The sequence below is a fragment of the Dipodomys merriami genome, unplaced genomic scaffold, assembly GCF_024711535.1.
Source record: "Dipodomys merriami isolate MVZ:Mamm:240054 unplaced genomic scaffold, mDipMer1.0.p SCAF_932, whole genome shotgun sequence".
NCBI lineage: Eukaryota > Metazoa > Chordata > Mammalia > Rodentia > Heteromyidae > Dipodomys > Dipodomys merriami.
In genome coordinates this window covers 109,782-125,685 of record NW_027206549.1, presented here as the reverse complement: position 1 = coordinate 125,685, position 15,904 = coordinate 109,782, and the positions used below count along the sequence as shown (strand labels likewise).

Below are 15,904 nucleotides of genomic sequence, written 5' to 3'. Positions count from 1 at the left end.
TCCTCTTCCCATCTCTTCCCATCTTCCCCCTACACCCGGTCATCCCCCCACCCACCAAAGTTGTAAAGTTCGTTTTTCGACAAAACAACATTGAAATTCCACCTCACACCAGTTAGAATGGTTATAATAAAGAACTCTAATAACAACAGATGCTGGAGGGGATTTGGACAGAAGTGAACCTTTCTACATTGTTGGTGGGAGTGTAAACTTGTTCAACCACTTTGGAAAGCAGTATGGAGGTTCCTCAAAAGACTCCACATAGAGCTCCCCTATGACCCAGAAATCCGACTTTGAGCATTTACCCACGTGATCACAAACAAGACCATACTAAAGCTACCAGCACGACTATGTTTATTGCACCCCTATTTACTACAGCTAAGATATGGAACCAACCCAGATGCCACTCAATAGATGAATGGATCAAGAAAATGTATATATACACAATGGAATTCTATGCCTCCATCAGAAAGGATGACATTGCCCCATTTGTTAGGAAATGGTAAGCCTTGGAAAAAATTATATTAAGTGAAGTAAGCCAGGCCCAAAGAAACATAGGTCTCATGGTTTTCCTTATTTGCAATAACTAGTATATGTCTGAGTCAAGCAGAAAAGGTCAGATAACTTGATGTTAGGGGAATGAAGCCCAAGATAAGTATTCAAATGTTTTTTTGCCTTTCATGAAATTGTTTTTAACATTTTTATTAGATGATTTCTATGTTGCTTTGCATGTTCCTCCCCCACGGTATAACCCCTGCTTTCACTGTATTGATGTAGGTATAATTTGTGGAGGGGAAGGGAAAAAATCATTTAACTAGGGATATAGGTGGACCTATTGCAACAATGAGATGTATAACTTTATTCTTTACAAGGATATTTTCCTGCTACTTTGGTTGTTAAGAGTGTCTATAAGAGCAAGCATTCTGTAGGGAGCTGGGAGACACCATATGTTCTTTACTTACTGAGATTCCTAAGTGACTTGTACTGCATTTTGCAAGTCGAATCTGTCAAAACCTACCAGTTTTAAGAGATAAGAGGAGTGGTAAAAGAACTCATGGAGACAAATATATTTTCAACATATTTTGTTCCAAGCATTCCATCTAAGGCATAGTCAACAACTAATGAAACTTGTGTTGGCTGTAAATATGTGTCTTTCTCCATGTGTGCATGTATACATGTGTATATGTATGTGTGAATTTGTGTGTATAGTAACATACATGTGTACATATATAAGGGCATATACATACATATATGCATATATAAATAAATATACATATGCAAATATATGTACATATATATAAATCAGTGTTCAGTGATTTAATCAATAGTTCCCAGCACATTGTCATTCTCACAAAGTGTACATGTTAAACTGCTCTGAGGAGCTGTGCTCTATGATGGGTATCCTTTGTTCTCACTTGCCCCATTACCTTGTTTTTCATCCCTGTGAACAACTTCGGTCTGCTTACAATAGGATAGTTTTGTTTTCATTACATGTAGTTACTTACTGATAATCAAAGACAAAGGTTATTTGTAAAAGAAAAAGAACTTTTAGGTCTCAAGTCAAAATATCTTACCTATCCCAATGATTCCTATGAGATAAAATTTATAACAGAAGAAAAGTGAAAAGGAATTCCTAGATCTGTTGTTTTGCCATTTAGAATGGCAAAGAATAATATCACGTCAATCTTATAATTGTTAAAAACTGCAAGGGAAACTGTTGGTCCCTATCATGTTCCCACAAAACCAGTGGATCCTGAGGGATAATAGACCAGCTGAAATTCTAAGTAGCAGACATGGAGCCTGAAAGAGAAAGACCATGAATGAAAAAGGGTGAAAGAGAGAAGTACAATAATACTGAAAGTACATAACAGATAAACAAGAGCTGTATGAGAATATTCATACTGCTATCTTTAGACTCTTCATGTACATTTGAAGGTATCTGATGTATGATAACCCATCAATATAACATATAAAATGATTTTGATAAAAAATAAAAATGATGATTCCCTGCCTGGTTTTAGGATGAGGATTATGATGGCTTCATAGAATGTGTTCAGTAGTGAACTTTCTCTTTCAATTTCATTGAAGAGTTGGAGGAGTATTGGTGTGAGCTCTGCTTTGATGGCCTTGTAGAATTCCGCTGCAAAACCATCTGGTCCTGGACTTTTCTTAGATGGAAGGTCTCTTATTGCTGTTTCTATTTCAATGCTTGATATGGGCCTGGAAAGACTTCGAAAAAATTATATTAAGTGAAGTAAGCCAAGCCCAAAGTAACATAGGTCCCATGGTTTCCCTCATTTGCAATAGTTAGTATATGTATGAGTCAAGCAGAAAAGGTCAGATAAGGTGATGTTAGGAAAATGAACCCTAAGATACGTATTTAAATGTTTTTTTCTTTCATTCATTTGTTTCTAACGCATTTATATGATTATTTCCTTGTTGCTTTGTATGTCTCTCTCCCACATTATAACCCCTGCTTTCACTGTATTTGATGTTGTTATAATTTGTGGAAGGGAAGGGGAAAAACAAGTCGTTTAAATAAGGATACAGGTGGACCCGTTGCAACAATAAGAAGTACAAGTTGTCATGTCGAAAACGAACTTTACAACTTTGGTGGGTGGTGGGGGGAGGATTGGGTGGGGGGGAGGCTTGGAATGGATGGGAAGGGGAAATAAAGGAGGAGGCTACAATGCTTGATAAGAAATATACTCATTATCTTGCCCATGTAATTGTAATCCCTCTGTACAGTTTTTTCACAATAAAAAAATAAAAATGACTCAGAAGAAATTATAAGTGCAAATATAATCTTCCCAGAAGAACACTCTCAGAGATATTTCATGACTTTGAAAAGGATAAAGTGGCTCAAGTTAGCATAAATTTAGAAGTATGACAATTCACAAAAATATAAAAAGATATTCATATATTTCATTATATAACCCAAAGCAGAAAGCAAATATTGTTTAGATGATTTTTTAAAGCACAGTCTTTCTGGAGCTGGGAAGGTGGCTCAATGGGAGAGTGCTTGCCTTGCATGCATGGGGCCCTGGGTTTGATTCCTCAGCACTACAGAAGTAGAAAAAGACGAAGGCTCAAATGGTAGCGCTAGCCTTGAGCTGAGGGACAGCACCCAGGACCCAGAGTTCAAGCCCCATGACCAACAAAATAAAAATCAACAAAACAATGCTGGGTGCTGGTGGCTCAGGACTGTAACCGTAGCTATGCAGGAGGCTGAGTTCTGAGGATCCCGGTTGAAAGCCAGCCCAGGCAGGAAAGTCCGTGAGAATCTTATCTCTAATAAACCACTAGAAAACCAGAAGTGGTGCTGTGGCTCAAGGGATAGCGTGCCAGCCTTGAGCTGAAGAGTGCAGGGAGAGCGCTCTGGCCCAGAGTTCAAGCCTCAAGACTGACAAAAACAAAAAACACAAAAACAGTCTCTCACTTTTGTGGTCTCAACTCTGTAATACCGCAGCTTCAGACGAAGGCTAAGATTTTGGGTGTGGACCTTTATCATCCCTTCTAATTCAGACTGTACTTGATAATTTTTTTAATAAATAATTTGTCTTAATTTTCTTCTTTGTAAACTCACATGCACCTATAAAAAATGCTTTGGCCATCCCAGTAAGCTTCTCAAAGTACCTCCTGAGGACGACTTATAAAAAGTTGTATTATATTACAAAAAGGAAAACAATGCAACAAATAAAGAAAACGGACAATTAAATATTAATGATTAATCAAATAAAAAAACAAACAATTACCAGTGTTCTACATATTAGATTTTACTACTTTCTCATATTCCTGTACATTTAAAACTGGCTAAGATTATGATGTTTAAAAAGAGGATTTTGTTTTGGTTTTTATTTTGGATCCGGTCGTGGCCCTGGACTCTGAGCCTGGGTGCTGCACCTCAGCTCTTCAGCTCACGGCTAGCACTCTACCACTTGAGCCACATCACCACTTCCAGCTTGTTTTTTGTTTATGGGTGTTGAGGAATCGAACCCAGGGTCTCAAGCATGCAAGACAAGCGCTTTACCACTGAGCCACCTTCCCAGCCCCTTAAAAAGAGTTTTATAGGCTATGAGTAGTCTTTAAAATTACTCACTAAGATTACTTTTTATGGCTCATCTCATCATTTGTATATGGCTTATATCATCATTTGTTCCTCACTAACATGTAAAGTAAGGAAGCCCTAAAAATTAAACAGAAACTATATAGTTAACAAAGTCTTAACTCTTCACTCTGCTTCTTTACGCAAAGACTTTGCAACTTCTTATTGGTAATGTTTCTATAAACTCTGAAATGTACATAATTAGTACCATATGTCTGCTACCATAAACCTTAAATACTTTATAGAAAAGTTTATGACCTGCCAAACAGTCCTAATTTTGGCATATATATGCAAATTCCCAAAATTAAATACATTTAAAATTTAAAACTTTTAACAACCTTAACACTTGCTGCAGTGTTCATTATGACAGGTGCCTTGTATAGAACAATTGAATTCCTCCTCCTACACATCTCTTGAACAACAAATACCTGGAATTATTTTGTTTTTGACATGCCAGTCTTGACTTTATTCTTAAATGTGTGCTTATGTAAGAAATGCATGGTACTAACAGTTTGTTGTATTGCTAACAAAAAAAAAAAAAGAAATACATGCTTCTAAAATTTCACAAGAATTCTTTTGAACTTACTTTTTTTTGAATTGTCTAGTTTAAGAAAATAAATTACACTTTATATATAAAAAATGTTCTGTGCTCAATTAGGCAGCAAATACGCTAAAATACCATAAACCTTAAATACTTTATAGAAAAGTTTATGACCTGCCAAACAGTCCTAATTTTGGCATATATATGCAAATTCCCAAAATTAAATACATTTAAAATTTAAAACTTTTAACAACCTTAACACTTGCTGCAGTGTTCATTATGACAGGTGCCTTGTATAGAACAATTGAATTCCTCCTCCTACACATCTCTTGAACAACAAATATCTGGAATTATTTTGTTTTTGACATGCCAGTCTTGACTTTATTCTTAAATGTGTGCTTATGTAAGAAATGCATGGTACTAACAGTTTGTTGTATTGCTAACAAAAAAAAAAAAAAAAGAAATACATGCTTCTAAAATTTCACAAGAATTCTTTTGAACTTACTTTTTTTTGAATTGTCTAGTTTAAGAAAATAAATTACACTTTATATATAAAAAATGTTCTGTGCTCAATTAGGCAGCAAATACGCTAAAATTGGAACAATACAGAGAAGATTAGCATGGCCCCTGAGCAAGGTTGACATGCAAATTAGTGAAATGTTCCATATTTTTGCAACAACAGATGATGGAGAGCATCTGTCCACAGGGAACTCTACTGCATTCTTGGTGTGTGTGTAAACTTGTTCAAGCACTTTGGAAAGCAGTATGGAGGCTCTTCAAAAGACTCCATATGAAGCTTTCCTATGACCCAGCAATCCCACTTATGGGCATTTACCCGAATGATCACAAACAAGACCATACTAAAACTACCAGCACAGCTATGTTTACTGCAGCATTATTTACAATAGCTGATATAGAGCCAACCCTGATGCCCCTCAGTAGATGAATGGATCAAGAAAATGTGGGTGTATATAAACAATGGAATGCTATGCCTCCATCAGAAAGAATAGTATCACCCAATTTGTTAGGAATTGGAAAGTCTTGGAAAAAAATTTATTAAGTGAAGTAAGCCAAGTCCAAAGAAACATAGGTCCCGTGGTTTCTCTTATTTTCAATAACTAATATATGTCTGAGATAAGCAGAATAAGTCAAAAGCTATGTGCATATGAGCAGATAAGATGATATTAAGGGAAATGAACCCTAAGACAGGGACACAAGTATGTTTTTTCTTTCTTGTTATTGTTTCTAACGTACTTATGATGTGCAATGTGATTTTTTTTCTTTCTGTATATGTTCCTCCCCCACCCTATAACCCCTGTTTTCATTGTATTTGAAGTTGGTACACCTACATCCTGTGTATATGTTTCTCTAATTTGGTGAGGGGAAGGGAAATACAAAATGGTTAAATAGGGATACAGGTTAACTCATTGTAACAATGAGATGCACAAGACACTCTGTTGAAAAATGAACTTTACAATTTAGTCAGGGGGAGGGGGGAGGGGAGCGTATTTGTGGAGGTGGGAGGGAAGGGATGGTGGGAAGAGGGAACAATGCTTGTTAAGAAATGTACTCATTATTTGCTCCCATAAATGTGACACCTCTGTACAGTTTTTTTTATAATAAAAATTGTATGAAAATGTTCTTATGTCTTGGTAGTGTAAAAATATCAGGAATAGAATAATGAAGGAATGTTGTAGACTGAGGTGAAGTCCATATAAAAATGTGCAAAACTGATGAGCGGTATATTGTGTTTTACATCATTTAAGTTACATTGAAAAAATAGGGAAGACCTAGAAGAATGAATTCTCTTTTTGATATCCTATCATAGTTCCTTAGCAGGATGAACTCTTTCCTCATTGTTGTAGAGGCATCATCAGATGAGAGGAACTGATTTTTTTTGTTGGCTTCCTTACATTTATTTGTCAGTTTATGAACTACTAGTTTATGTCTGAGACAAGAAGAAAAGGTCAGATAAGTTGATGCTAGATGAAATGAACCCCAAGATAAGTAGTCAAATGTTTTTTTTCTTTCTTGCAATTGTATTTAACATATTTATAACATGATTTCTTTGTTGCTTTGTATGTCTGTCCCCCACGGTATAATCCCTGCTTTCATTGTATTTGATGTTTTTATAATTTGTGGAGTGGAAGGGCAAAAACAAACCATTTAAATACTGATATAGGTGGACCTATTACAACAAGAGTTGGACAAATCCTTATGTTGAAAAACGAACTTTCCAACTTTGGCAGGGTAGGGAAGGTAGAAGGATGGGAAGGGGAAACAAAGGAGGTAGCAGCAATGCTTGATAAGAAATGTACTAATTGCCTTGCCAATGTAATTTTAACTCCTCTGTACAGTATTTTCACAATAAAATTTTTTAAAAAAGAAACTAAGGGAAATTAGACACACAAGCTTTGGAAAGTGTAAGGTCTGCTCCTAGATGGCAAGCAGACTCCACCCTCCTCGCAGCAAATTTTGTACCCAGTACTTGCGTTATCTAGGCAACTGGCACAAATGGAAGAGGTCACATCTGCATCTGCTGAGGTGACATCTGAATTTGATGTGGCCACAAATTTCTCCGCCCATAATTTAGATAAGGTCTAGCTCAGGCCCAGATGACCTTTCTCTGCTCTTTTATAGCTCTTTCTCATCTCTTTCCTTCTCTTCTCTTTCCCAGGTCTCTTCTCTTTCCTCGCTCTCTCTTTCCCACCTTTCCCAGATGCTCTCTATTCTAGCTCTTTTCTAGCTCTTTTCTAGCTCTTTTCTCTCTCTTTCTCAGCTCTTCAAGCTCTCTTTCCCAGGCCTTTCCCCACCACGTTGAGGACCAAGATGGTCTGGTGTCAGCTGGAATGATGAATAAACCTACTCCTTACCTGAATACCACGTACATGCTGCTGTTCTTCCTTAGCTAACTCTTTTTAAAATCCTAACAGAAAATGACCATTTAGGATGAATGATATTTGATTTTACAATCAGAAAAATGTTTAAAAAATTATATAGATATAAAACACTCCAAAAGATTTATTCTATGAATCTATCCCTTGGAACAAATGATACGAAGTTGATTAATGTAATTTACGATAATACATATATTCACATACCTATTTATGTTCACATAAATTTCACTTAAACAACAATTAAATGACTATATTTCTACCATCTACTTGGAGTATACTTAAATCTCTAAAAATGACTATGCTGCTGCTATAAACAGCAATTCCCCAATTGTCCTCCACAGAGGGCATCCACAGCGTACTTTGTGATAGGGCCAAAGCCTGAGTCAAGAAACTTCCCAATGGTGCCCAGTGGGTAAACTGTTTTGATTTGGTTTAAAGAAAACTAAAAAGAAACATTATTAATACCTTGCTCTTTCGTGATGTGGAGACCACCTATGAGAAAGAGTTCCTACCTTGCTCTTCAACACAGTTGTAATGAAAAAGGAAGGGACAAGACTGTGAACTTACGATGCACAGAGTTGAGTGCCATGCACTGGGAGTCAAGGCGGACCATTAGTCGAGAAACAAGGAGTTGCAAGTCTAACCCACAAGACACGGCAACATCAGGCAGGCCATAGGCAGTGACGGTGAATTTGTAGCCCCATTCATTATTACTGCTGTCAGAATGAAAGAGCACCATCCTTAAACGTCACGTTCTAGAGAGAAAAAAAAGTCATGTGGTCAACAAGATGGAAGGAGGCAACAACTCAGCAGTTAAGTATATTCTTTGTGACTCAAAAAAATCTTAAAAGCGGTCTCCATTTCTATAAGTTCAAAATGATTAAGAGAGAAATGTACACAGATGATACCAAAACACAAAACTCACAACTACATTTAGAAAGCAGAATTAGTAGAAAACTGCTGCTCAGCTTTCTAAAACTCAAGTGACTATCTGCTCAACCAGTGATCACTGGCTCAGTTCTTTGTTCTCAACCAAGACCCTTGATAGGAGAGAGAAGTAAACAGTCTGAAGCAGGCTGCAGCCCAGATATTAAACAGATCTGTCAGCCGGGCTCCTAGCTTTCACCATGGTTTAAGTCTTTCTCTTGGATCCACTGGCCCTTCTGAACTCAGAGATTAACAGCTCTTTAATTTATTCTGGACAACATTGGTATTAGCAAATTTCCTATGAAGAGCCAGATAGTTAAATTTTTAGCTTTTGTGGGCTACATAATCTCTAGTGTAACTGTTCCTTTCTACAAGTAGAGTATAAAAGCAACCCTTAGAAATATGGGTGTGGTTACATTCTAGAAATGTGCCAGTATTAAGGTTTGTACTTAGAGCTTTGAGTATTTTTCAGCTATTTTGCTCATGGCTGTCATTGTACCATTCAAGCCATGTCTCCACTCTGGCTTTTTGCTGGTTGAGATAGGGCTCTCTTAGATTTGTCTACCTAGGCTAGCTTTAAATCCTATTCCTCAAATATCAACCTGCTGAGTAGCTAGGATTTTGAACAATATGACCATGAGCCACCAGAGCCTAGCTAGTCCTTCTCTTTCTACACACCATACCATTATTGCTCTAAAGTTGGAAAAAGGACAAGAATTGCTACAGAAGTACTTATTTACCTTGTTTGGGGAATATGACTTACCTTAGGCCACTTATAAGTACCAACTTTGTGTCAGTGTGTCTTCCCACCTCTAGAGTCTGTAAATTCCAGATAATCATACCTGTGAAGGCATAATCTCTATTATATTCTTTCTCTTGTTTTTGATCCACTATTGCTTGGAAGAAAAAACATGTGAGTCTTAGCGCTTTTCGGTTTCACACCTCTCATCAAATTCCACTTCAAAATAGGTTGCCCTTGGGCTAACAAAGACAGATACTTCATGGCAGTTATTTTCATAGTTATGGGCAGATTTCTTGGACCATATATGTAATACCACAGGCTGTTCCTGCTGCCAGGTCTCAACATCCAGCTAGGCAGACAAATGAGTAAGAGAAAATTCCAGATATTACTACACAACCAACTGTCAAAATAAACTATCAGTGCTGTAGATCACAGGCTTTGACAGCCCTGATGAAATTTTATACAGGCTAATCTGATTTTCCTGTCTACGCAGAGATCAATAGACATCTATCACTCAGCAGAAGTGCATTAGGATTATACTTTAGGGACTCATGCTTTTATCTTTTAGCAGTGACACAACTATTTTTAAAAATAAGTATTAGTATGAATTCCACTGGAGAAAAACACTGAATTAAAAGTTTAAACAGCTCACATTTTTACTTAGGACCTTGGCATGTCTAAGACCACTCTTTTTTTCCTCTAAAAAATAAAGTTTTCTTTTTAGCTCATGATTCTAATCCTAGTTACCCAGGAGACTGAGATCTGAGGATTGCAGTTTGAAGTCAGCTTTGTCAGGAAAGTCTTATCTGTAATTAAAAGCCAGAAATAGGTCAAGTGGTAGAATGCTAGTCTTGAGAAAAAGGAGCTAAGGGATAGTGCCCTGGCTCAGAATTCAAGCCCCAATACTGGCAAAAAAAAACGATTAAGATTGGATGCTGTGGCTCAAGTGGTAGAGCACTGGCTTTGAGCTGAAAAGCTCAGGAACAGTGCCCAGGCTCAGTTTAAGCCCCACAACCAACAAAAACATCAGGGTTGGAGGCATGGATTAGTTGGTTGGTAGTGCACTACCCAATGAGCCAAAGCAACAGGTACTAAGTTTGAGTTCCAGTCTTACACCAAAAAACAAAATGAGAAAATAAAAAAGATCTGCTAAATGTACATGCCCTTTCTATTACCATCAGGCAGTTATGAAACTCAAAAAGACTGTGAAAAAATCTTATATAATAAAAATTAAGTGTGGGAGATAATTCTTTTAAATACTAAACCTTTTTATTTGTCTTTCCATGTACATTTTCTTTTTTAGACTTCATTTTTTGTGTGTGTGTGCCTGCCATGGGGCTTGAACTCAGGGTCTTGGTGCTCTCCCTGAGCTTTTTCATTCAAGACTAGCACTCCACCACTTCAGCCACAGCTCAAGCCTACCCCTCCTCATTAGCCCCCCTCCCCCCCAACTGGTTATTTGGAAATAAGAATCTCACAGGCTTTCCTGCCTGCACTGGCTTCAAATTGAAATCCTCAGATCTCAACTCCTGAGTAGTTAGTATTACAGGTATGAGCTACAAGCACCTGGCTAGACAAAAGTTTCAGCCTTTATTTACATAGATTTTATGTAACTTAATATAACCTAAAATGATTGGATAAATGATTGGATAAAATGATTGGATATACAGCTTTTTGGCCTCCTTTCTTGTGCTAATGACAAATCAAGATGATATTTACTATCCCTGTTGGCAAAAATACCAATAAAGCTTCTAGAGGCAATTTATTTGTATATATCTGTAGTCCAGTAGGTTTTATATGGTAGAGTCATATCTCTCTGAAGAGAGGAAGCAAAATAGGTTCAGGGCCAACTGAAGTTACCTTGCTCAGTCCTCCTTCAGGGTCATTGTAGAGCTTCTTCAACAGCTCTGTTAAGGTACTGAACTCTCTCAAGAGAGTACATTGTGAAATGTCCAAAGAACAGAAGTCTAGGAGAAAGATGACCTAAAGGAAGATGAAGGAAGTACTCAGTATTCACTGCACATGCTGGTATTTCCACCAGCCCCCTCCTGGTTATTGAAAATAGCCACTTCTCCTTACCAGTTCATGAGCTGCCATGGAAAACACTGAATTACACAGTTTTTCTTTTTTTGGGGGGGGGAGTCTGGTCGTGGGGCCTGAACTCTGGGCCTGGGCTCTGTCCCTCAGCTCTTCAGCTCAAGGCTAACACTCTACCACTTGAGACACAGCGCCACTTCTGGCTATTTTTTTCTTTTTGCTTATGTGGTGCTGAGTAATCGAACCCATGGCCTCATGCATGCAAGGCAAGTGCTCTACCACTGAGCCACCTTCCCAGCCTTACACAGTTTTTCTACTATGTTTTTTCCACTATACTGTGACAAAAGGGATTCCAAAATCACTCTCATGCTTACCAGAAACTGTCACATATCTATCAAAACATAAAGTAGTTAATATTTTATATGGTAAAAACATCATTTACTACATTATTACCAAGGGCAAAGCTAGGGAGGGCTATAGAAGCTGACTACCAAAACAGGGAGAAGGGAACAGCAGATCACAAGAACATTAAGCATCATCCTAATGAACAATGTCAATCTAATTACCTCTGAAAGGGAAAAGCAGTGAAAACTTCAGTAGTTGGTATGAGTGATAGTTAAGTTTAAGGTGATTTTTTGTGTTGCTTTTCAATGAAGTGGAGATATCACTCTAAGTTATATCTGATCCCAGCACACAGAAGGCTGAGGAAGAACTGAGAATTCAAGCGCAGTCTGGGTAGACAGCAAGTTCAAGGCCAGTATGGGCTACACAGTGAAAACTTATCTAAAAAGAAGTGGTGCTGCCTGTAGTCCTAGCTACTTGGGAGGACTCCAGTTTAAGGTCAGCCTAGACAAGAAGTTTCAGAGAACTCATCTTGAGCAACCACATTTCAACCAATAAAAATCTGAACATATGATTATATATTTGTAGTTCCAGATATTTGGGAAGTACAAATAGGAAAATTGCCGTCCAAGCTGGCACAGACATAAATGTAATACTCTATTTGAAAAATAAGTTAAGTAAAAAAAGGGGTGTGGCTGACTTATACATGCTTAGCAAACACAAAGCCCTGAATTCAAATACCAGTACTGTGAAGGAGTGAAAGAGAAAGGGAGAGGGTAAGGGAAAAGGAAAAGGGGAAAAGAAAAGGGAGGGGGGAAGGAAAAGGGAAAAATAAGAAAAAATGACCAAATGAGTCAGCTCTTACCCTTCCCTTTCCTTTAGTTTACAATGTGTCCATGAATCAAGGGTTTTGATCTAAAGCCAAGGCCTAAGTGGCCTGATCCAGAACTCTAAGCATTTTGTCATAATTGCTGAGACCAAATTTGGCAGAAGTGAACAGTCAATTTCTCACCATCTGTTGGATTTCATACAATTTTCGGTCGATTTACAGGAAACAAGTATCAATATTTTCAGTGACTTATAAAAGTCATAGATTTTAAAGACTCAATACTTTCTTTTCTGGGTGATGATTAACAGAGATGGAAGACTCCCCTGACATGGAATAATATCATTTAAGAGTGCTGTATGATTGCAAAGAGAATGACTAGGCAGTAGAAGGACCAAATTCTAAATAAAAACACTAGTGCTAATGGCTCATAACTGTAATCCTAGCTACTCAGCAGGCTAAGATCTGAGGATCAAAGTTTGAAGGCAGCCCAGGCAGGAAAGTCCATGAGACTCTATCTCTAGCTAACAAGCAAAAAGCCAGAAGTGGAACTGTGTCAAGTGTCAGAGTCCTCATCTTGAGCAAAAAAGCTAAGGGAAAGTGCCTAGGCCCTAAGTTCAAGTACTGGCACCTCCCTCCCCCCACAAAAAAAAAAAGATAAGAAGGCTAGGCACTGGTGACTAATGCATGTAATCCTAGATACTCAGGAGACTGAGATATGAGGACTGGGGTTCTATGCCAACTTGACTCTCATCTCCAATTAACAAGCAAAAGACCTGGAAGGGGTGCTGTGGCTCAAGTAGAGCACTAGCCTTAGGTAATAAAGTTCAGCAATCAGGCCCTAGGTTCAAGACCCAGAAATGGCACAAAAAAAGACAAAAATAAGCTGAACAAGGTGGTGACACAGGCATGTAATTTCAGCACTTGAGAGGCTGAGGCAAGAGAGTCACAAGTTCAGGACATTCATCAGCTACATAGTGAGATATGGTCTCAACAAAACAAAACCTTCCAAATAACAAAAACAAAAGCAGAAATAACTATAGATCTGAACTGAAATTAGCCATATACATCCTTGATGCATGAGTTATAATTATCTGTTTTCATGGATTGTGTATTGATACTCACATTTTTTCTATAATGTCCACAGTAAGATCTTTGGCTCCAGATCTTTGCTCTTCAGTTGCAGATAGCACCAGGAGAACAGGCTACTTTGCACAGATCAGAACAGAAAAAAGCACAGAGACAACTTCCCCTGGTGCCTCACTGAGCATCATCAGCTCACACTACAAAGAAACAGACAAACAGGAAATGTCCAAATAAGGTGTTCCCCGAACTTGGGCAGGAAATATCTCTATAGAAGCAGTGGTCACTGGCAAAGCAAAAACAAAAAAATACTATGTGTATGGGGCAAAGTTATGAAAGAGCTTTCAATCCAGAATTGAACCAAGAAAAATGGTGTTAGGAAAACTTCCCTATTGCTCTGCAGTTTTGTGGAACCTATAAATATTCTTTTTGCTCCACAAGACATCTTCTGCACCCCAAGACGCCCACCCTATTGTTCATCTCTTTCTCGTAATGAATCTTCTGTCTCTGGGCCCTTCTCCTGAGTCTTCAATCAAATCTCTCGCTAGCAGAGTTGAGGGAGAGTTGAAAAGAAGGTGTGAGTTTGATCAAGGTACATTGCATGAGTTTTATTTTGTTTTGTTTTTGTCAGTCATAGGGCCTGCACTCTGGGCCTGGGCGCTGTTCCTCAGCTCTTCAGCTCAAGGCTAGCTCTCTACTTCTTGTGCCACAACGCCACATCTGGCTTTTTCTGCTTATGTGGTGCTGAGGAATCAAATCCAGGGCCTCATGCATGCAACGCAAGCAATCTACCACTGAGCCACCTTCCCAGCCCCCACATTGTATGAGTATATGGACATGTCAAAATAAATCTACCATGTACCATAAATTGATAATAAAATATGGAAAAAATAAAGATAATCCATCATTAAAGGACAATAGGAAAATCACATTTTCGAGCAATTCATTTGAAAATGAAAATATAAATTCGAACATCAAAAATTGTTATGCTATAGTCATGTGACCTCTTTATTAGGTTTAAACAACAATAACAACAACAAAAACAGCATTGCTTGTGATATCACTGATATTGTGTGACTGGGGGCAGTGATCTCACTAAATGTTAGCTCTTCATTTTTGGAAAAGTATGTCTAATTTCAGGCTAAAGACCAGTGTCAAGGTACTTGAAGAACTAGGAGCTACATATTGTTTTTAAATGGTAAATATATATCACTAAAAAGAATAGAAGCATTTATTTGTTCTTTTGGTGGCAGTTCTGGAGCATGAGCTAAAGACCTGAGTGCTGTCCCTCAGCTTTTTTGCTTGAGGCTACTACTTGAACCACATCTCCACTTCTGGCGTTTCTGGGGAGTGGGGGGAAAAGATGTGGTTAATTGGAGATAAAAAAAATTATTATATTCTGGGCTGGGAAGGTGGCTCAGTGGTAGAGCGTTTGCCTTGCATGCATGAGTCCCTGAGTTCGATTCCTCAGCACCACATAAGCAAAAAGAAAAAAGCCGGGAGTGGCACTGTGGCTCAAGTGGTAGAGCGCTAGTCTTCAGTTGAAGAGCTGAGGGACAGCACCCAGGCCCAGAGTTCAGGCCCCATGACCGGATCCAAAAAAAAAAATTATTATATTCTTTCCTGCCCATACTGGCTTGGATCTCAGCTATCTGATTAGCTGTAATCTAGCACCTGGTGAAACCTTTAATTTTTTTAAAAATTTTTACTTTTGCCAGTCCTGGGGCTTGAACTCAGGACCTGGGCACTGTCCCACAGCTTCTTTTGCTCATGGCTAGCACTCTACCACTTGAGCCACACCACCATTTCTGGCTTTTTCTATATATGTGGTAATGAGGAATCAAATCGCAGGCTTCCTGGATGCTAGGCAAGCACTCTAGCACAAAGCCACATTCCCAGCCCAACCTTTAATTTTTAAAAGCGTAATTTACAAAGGATTGAAATTGGACCACTGTGTGGAATCTCTCTATAAGAAGGATGTTTTTAGAAAACATAATATTTTAAGTTAGGAGAATTGACTAAATGACTACAGAATTTAGAATTTCTAAATGAAAGAAGTAGCCAAGTAGCTTGTAATCTTCCTACCATTGAAAATGCTTAAAAATGTCTGTTGAAGATGAACCTGTATACTAATGAGCCCAAACTTTAGAAATGTCCATTCAATTTGTGTCTGATTTTTTGTGTACCTGAAAAAAAAATTGTGCCTATATATTGGAAGGGAAGATGGGATTTTCTCACTTTTTTATTTTATTTTAAAAACCTACTTGAAAATAATTCATGATCTTTTTGTAACTCTTTGTCATCTTTGTTCTTTGGACTTTCTCTGAAGGGGCATCTAACCTCCAGAGGGTCTGTCACATAAGAATTATGAAGTTGGAACTGGGAAGGTGGCTCAGTGGTAGAGTGC

General features: G+C 38.0%; 1 long non-coding RNA gene and 1 other non-coding gene across 2 annotated transcripts in view; both read left to right on the top strand.

Moving 5' to 3' along the window:
- The window catches only part of LOC138821733 (uncharacterized), a 95,919-nt gene that overhangs the window by 62,726 nt on the left and 17,289 nt on the right, over positions 1-15,904 (top strand). The window lies entirely within an intron of this gene.
- Positions 5,209-5,315, top strand: LOC138821735 (U6 spliceosomal RNA). Its single transcript, XR_011370204.1, has one exon. It is a non-coding gene; the product is annotated as a U6 spliceosomal RNA (small nuclear RNA).